Source organism: Chrysoperla carnea (assembly GCF_905475395.1).
Source record: "Chrysoperla carnea chromosome X unlocalized genomic scaffold, inChrCarn1.1 SUPER_X_unloc_146, whole genome shotgun sequence".
Classification (NCBI taxonomy): Eukaryota; Metazoa; Arthropoda; class Insecta; order Neuroptera; family Chrysopidae; genus Chrysoperla; species Chrysoperla carnea.
This window is the reverse complement of record NW_025408096.1, coordinates 3,602-10,000: the sequence shown is the minus strand read 5'-3', so window position 1 is coordinate 10,000 and position 6,399 is coordinate 3,602. Positions and strand designations below refer to the sequence as shown.

Below are 6,399 nucleotides of genomic sequence, written 5' to 3'. Positions count from 1 at the left end.
TAGGAGTGCGATATTTAATACATAATATAAATATATCCTCCTTTTATCATTTATATAAAAAAAAATATAAATAATATTTACTTTCATTGTGCCTTTGGGTTTCATAAAATTTTTATAAATATTTCGATGAAAAAATATTTTATTCCCAATGACTTGCGTACATGCTAGACTCCTTGGTCCGTGTTTCAAGACGGGTCCTGAAAGTACCCAAAGCTATATCGTCGCTGACAGATAAATTTTTAATAAAAAAAAAAAAAAAAAATGAACCAGTTCATTATCATACACCTACTGACAGTTAAATAGTATCATATAACGGCATAAAATCCGTATATATAATATGTTTTAATAAAAAAAAACCTATTTATACTCGTGGTGGATCTGAACGCGTTAATAACGCGGCTCAATATCAATTTATAATTAATACCATCAAACAATTAATCAAGAAACATAGGCATTTAACATACACAAAATATTATCCAAAAAAATAATATTGTACATTAATCAACGCACCAATGCCTATAGATTAATATTTAATGGGTCGCAACGTCCTACAAGATGAGAAGTGCATACCTCGTTATCATACAATTAACAATATACAGCAGTGCATATATTTTTACTAAAAATACAAAATTCCTAATAAAAATTTTTTGTCACATGCTAGTACAAATTGGTTGATTAACGATAAAAAGTAAATGAATCTCATCTTTCGACCTTTCGGGTTTCTCAGGTTTACCCCTGAACGGTTTTACGTACTCTTTAACTCTCTCTTCAAAGTTCTTTTCAACTTTCCCTCACGGTACTTGTTCGCTATCGGTCTCGTGGTAATATTTAGCCTTAGATGGAGTTTACCACCCACTTAGAGCTGCACTCTCAAGCAACCCGACTCTAAGGAAAGATTCACCTATCATCAATAATAATCACTACGGGCCTGGCACCCTCTATGGGTATATGGCCCCATTCAAGATGGACTTGGATGTATTATATAACAATAGGTTTATATTGAATCTTCCTAAACACTACATTCCCCAAGTGTCTGTTTATCAGCCACGGGGTTCAGTGCTGGGCTTATCCCTGTTCGCTCGCCGCTACTAAGGGAATCCTAGTTAGTTTCTTTTCCTCCGCTTAATAATATGCTTAAATTCAGCGGGTAATCTCACCTACTCTGAGGTCGTAAAAGTTTTTAGAAGTATTAAAACAAAAATTTTTTTTATATATTATGTTTTTGTTATATTTTATAAGTAAACAATTTTCTTAATTATTCATACTCAAATTTTTTTTATATTATTATATAATATTATTTTTATATTTATCTAAAGAGAAGAAAATAAAAAATAAATAATTATATATATTAATTTTTTTCGAGTATATTGAAAATTTTTATTACAAATAAAATATTCCATAACAAAATATTAATATATAATATTTTTGTTTATTCTTCTTTATTTAATATTTTAAAAATATATTATTAATATCATTTATTATTAATATTATTATTAACATAAAGTTTTATAATATTATATATAAATGATAAAAAATAATATTGATATATTAATTTAAAAATGTCGACAAATAATAAAAAATATATAAATTTTAAATGCTATTAAAAACATTTTATATTTATTTTTTTCTTATATTTGGCGTAAAACATTCATATATAAATAATTTTACATTTCTTTTATAAAAATTTTATTTATCAATTTATAATTAAATATGAAAAAATAAATTTTCTTTTTTAATTATTGATCAATTTCTTTTTCATAAAAAAAATTTTATGTAAAATAATCTTTTATTATATTATAATATAATGTATACGACCCTCAGCCAGATGTGGTCCGGGAACAGTATCCAAGGACCGCAATGTGCGTTCGAAATGTCAATGTTCATGTGTCCTGCAGTTCACAAGTTGACGCGCAATTAGCTGCGTTCTTCATCGACCCACGAGCCAAGTGATCCACCGTCCAGGGTAATCTTTTTAAATTTTAAATGTAAGTATTATTATTAATAATAATCTTTATTTTTAATATAAAAAATAAAATTATTAATTTATATATATCTTTATAAATTCTTTTAAAATAAAAAAATTTTTCTAGAATATAAATTATATATTTTATTTTAAATATATATATATAAATTAAAGATATTATGGTATTAATAAATATATACATAACATTTTTGATATTTTTGTTAGTGCTAGCTAGATATAATAATTAATATTTGGTATATTTTATAGAAATGTATTTATTTTTTTTTTTATAAATTATTTTCTACATAAAAATATATATAATATTAATATGGTACAAAACAAATGGATTTGTTTTTTAACATAATAACTTTTAATAAAAAAAAAGAAATATCAAGACAAAATATAAAGAAATTTAAATTTAAAATAAATTTTATTCTTTAAAAAAATTTTATCTTGTGTTTTCTTTATTTTTATTATATAACATAGAAAAATAAAAATATAGATTATATCAATTATAATCTTATTTTATTTTTCTTAATAGAGATTATATACATATAAACAAATAATTTCAATATATTCTATTTTTAATTTCACTTTTTTTTATAAGAGAAATTATTTATAGATTTTATTAATAATTATTGTTTTATAATAATAATAATAATATTGAATATAAAAATATTTTATATGTAACAAAAAATATTATTAATATTTATATAATATTCTCTATATTATATGTATAGATATATTATGTGTATAAAAAAAGTTTGGCGTATTACTTTAATATGCGCTATCATAACCAAAATAAATCTCTTTTAACACATAATTACTATTATATATTTTTGAGAAAATTACATATTAATATGTTATTTTGTTAAAAAAAAAAAAAAATATTTCTTATCAATAATATTTTTATTTTTTGGAATATTTAAAAACAATACAAAAAATATAAATAAATATATATTTTATATATATCGTTAATGATCCTTCCGCAGGTTCACCTACGGAAACCTTGTTACGACTTTTACTTCCTCTAAATGATCAAGTTTGGTCATCTTCCCAGCAACATCGGCAATATCAGAAATATTGCCGCGTACCAGTCCGAAGACCTCACTAAATCATTCAATCGGTAGTAGCGACGGGCGGTGTGTACAAAGGGCAGGGACGTAATCAACGCGAGCTTATGACTCGCGCTTACTGGGAATTCCTCGTTCATGGGGAACAATTGCAAGCCCCAATCCCTAGCACGAAGGAGGTTCAGCGGGTTACCCGGACCTTTCGGCCTGGGAGAGAACACGCTGATTCCTTCAGTGTAGCGCGCGTGCGGCCCAGAACATCTAAGGGCATCACAGACCTGTTATTGCTCAATCTCGTGCGGCTAGAATGCCGCCTGTCCCTCTAAGAAGAATTATTTGTACGCCGGCAGTAAAAACCACATCAAAAAACTGCACATACCCATACACCTTTAACATATGCAACATAAAGCACAATATATAATACAAAATATAATCTTGATTATTAAAAATCTCAAAAATACATGCATATATATATAAATACAATACATAACACATATGAAAATAGGAATGATATAGGAAATTAAACAGTTGATGGGCCTTGAGATGCCGGTAAAGTACGTCTATTTAGCAGGCTAGAGTCTCGTTCGTTATCGGAATTAACCAGACAAATCGCTCCACCAACTAAGAACGGCCATGCACCACCACCCACCGAATCAAGAAAGAGCTCTCAATCTGTCAATCCTTCCGGTGTCCGGGCCTGGTGAGGTTTCCCGTGTTGAGTCAAATTAAGCCGCAGGCTCCACTCCTGGTGGTGCCCTTCCGTCAATTCCTTTAAGTTTCAGCTTTGCAACCATACTTCCCCCGGAACCCAAAAGCTTTGGTTTCCCGGAAGCTGCCCGCCGAGTCATCGGAGGAACTTCGGCGGATCGCTAGCTGGCATCGTTTATGGTTAGAACTAGGGCGGTATCTGATCGCCTTCGAACCTCTAACTTTCGTTCTTGATCAATCAAAACATTTTTGGCAAATGCTTTCGCTTCTGTCCGTCTTGCGACGATCCAAGAATTTCACCTCTAACGTCGCAATACGAATGCCCCCATCTGTCCGTATTAATCATTATCTCGGATATTCCGAAAACCAACAAAATAGAACCGAGATCCTATTCCATTATTCCATGCACACAATATTCAGGCAAAATTTTAGCCTGCCTTAAGCACTCTAATTTGTTCAAAGTAAACGTACCGGCCCATCTCGACACTCAATTAAGAGCACCGCAACGGGATTGCAATTGGGGGCTGTCACCGCTCTTAACGGTTAAACACTTACGATAAATTACATAATAAAAATATTTATATATAAAATGCATTAAATAAATAATAACATTAAAATATAATATTTTATATATAATCTATACCACCCACCGGTAGGACGTCCCACATAACATGCTAGTTAAACAATACGCGAGCATTGAACCAACAGTGTAGGACACAGATTCGACTACGAGCTTTTTAACCGCAACAACTTTAATATACGCTATTGGAGCTGGAATTACCGCGGCTGCTGGCACCAGACTTGCCCTCCAATGGATCCTCGTTAAAGGATTTAAAGTGTACTCATTCCGATTACGGGGCCTCGGATGAGTCCCGTATCGTTATTTTTCGTCACTACCTCCCCGTGCCGGGAGTGGGTAATTTGCGCGCCTGCTGCCTTCCTTGGATGTGGTAGCCGTTTCTCAGGCTCCCTCTCCGGAATCGAACCCTGATTCCCCGTTACCCGTTACAACCATGGTAGGCGCAGAACCTACCATCGACAGTTGATAAGGCAGACATTTGAAAGATGCGTCGCCGGTACGCTGACCGTGCGATCAGCTTAAAGTTATTCAGAGTCACCAAATTCGAAACGATGCAAATTGAAAATTTACACCGATTGGTTTTGATCTAATAAAAGCATTCCTTCCATCTCTGGTCGGAACTCTGTTTGCATGTATTAGCTCTAGAATTACCACAGTTATCCAAGTAAATGTGGGTACGATCTAAGGAACCATAACTGATATAATGAGCCTTTCGCGGTTTCACCTTAATTTGGCTTGTACTGAGACATGCATGGCTTAATCTTTGAGACAAGCATATGACTACTGGCAGGATCAACCAGGGAACTATTTGTATTTATAATATTAAATATATAATAAATATATATATGATATTTTTTTTTTTGTTTTCTTATTATAAGAAAAAAAATTTTCATATAATAATTATTAATATATAATAATATTATTATTACAATTTCATTTTAAATATCAGATGGTCTCACCCATTACTGATATAAATTTTTTTTTTTTTTTTAATATCTCTATTGTTTTAAAATTAATAGAAAAAACATATGAGATATATATATTATTATTAATTTTTTCTTTTTTTTTTTCAAATATATATTTATTATGTCATTTATATAATTTTTTTGCTTTTACAAAAAGAAATATATAACATGTTATTCATAATAAATATTATTGAATAAAAAATAAAAAAATAAAATAATTATAATTTCTTGTCAGACCATCACCAAATGGGTCTTAAAAAATTTCAAACATTTTCTCATACTCGTCGCTAGATTGAAAGCGTCATTTATTTTTTAATTTTATTTAAAAAGTTAATTTTAAATAAAAAACGTTATAATAACACTTAATATTCTCGCTTGGTATGAGGTGAGTCAATGTAATATTATTTATAAATAATAATTTTTATATAAATTTTGTGTGCTCATATCAGAGTGTAAAGTTTAAAACTTATAACCCATGAACTTGCTTTGACCAAAAAAAAATACATAAATTTATATGTTATTCTATTTTATAATCAATAATTTAATAAAAATAAAAATATTATTGATATAAATAGATATACATATAGAGGTTTTTCTTACAAAAAATAATAATACAATATTTAATATCAAAATAATCCAAACTGATTACCATCCAGACTATTATCAATATATATAAGATTGTATTATTATTTATTTCAATACATATTTATTAAAACTGAGATAAAAATTTCATATAATAATAAATATGCATACATGTGTAAAAAAAAATTTTTAATATATATACAAAATAAACCAAACTGATTATCATCCAGTATATTTTGAATATATATAATTTTGTATATATTATGTGTATAGAAAAATTTTGGCGTGTTACTTTAATATGCATGCTATCATAACCAAAATATATTTCTTTTAACACATAATTACTATTATATATTTTTATACACTTACACCATCCATTATATATCTCAAAGACATTAAACTCGTTGCTTCAAACTCAAATTATTATTACTGACATACATTTCTATTATATATATTAAAGACATAAAACCCGTTGCTTTAAACTCAAATTATTATTACTGACATACATTTCTATTATATATATATATA

The 6,399-nt window shown here is 28.6% G+C and overlaps 3 non-coding genes across 3 annotated transcripts in view; all 3 read right to left on the bottom strand.

Moving 5' to 3' along the window:
- The window catches only part of LOC123303847, a 4,653-nt gene extending 3,482 nt beyond the window's left edge, over positions 1–1,171 (bottom strand). The window contains exon 1 of the ribosomal RNA XR_006535926.1: positions 1–1,171. This exon is cut by the window's left edge and continues 3,482 nt beyond it. This is a non-coding gene — a ribosomal RNA (large subunit ribosomal RNA).
- A 640-nt stretch (positions 1,172–1,811) lies between these two features.
- On the bottom strand, positions 1,812–1,966 carry LOC123303850. Its single transcript, XR_006535927.1, has one exon. It is a non-coding gene; the product is annotated as a 5.8S ribosomal RNA (ribosomal RNA).
- Positions 1,967–2,938: 972 nt separating this feature from the next.
- LOC123303852 lies at positions 2,939–5,127 on the bottom strand. The gene has a single exon (XR_006535929.1). It is a non-coding gene; the product is annotated as a small subunit ribosomal RNA (ribosomal RNA).
- Positions 5,128–6,399: the final 1,272 nt, after the last annotated feature.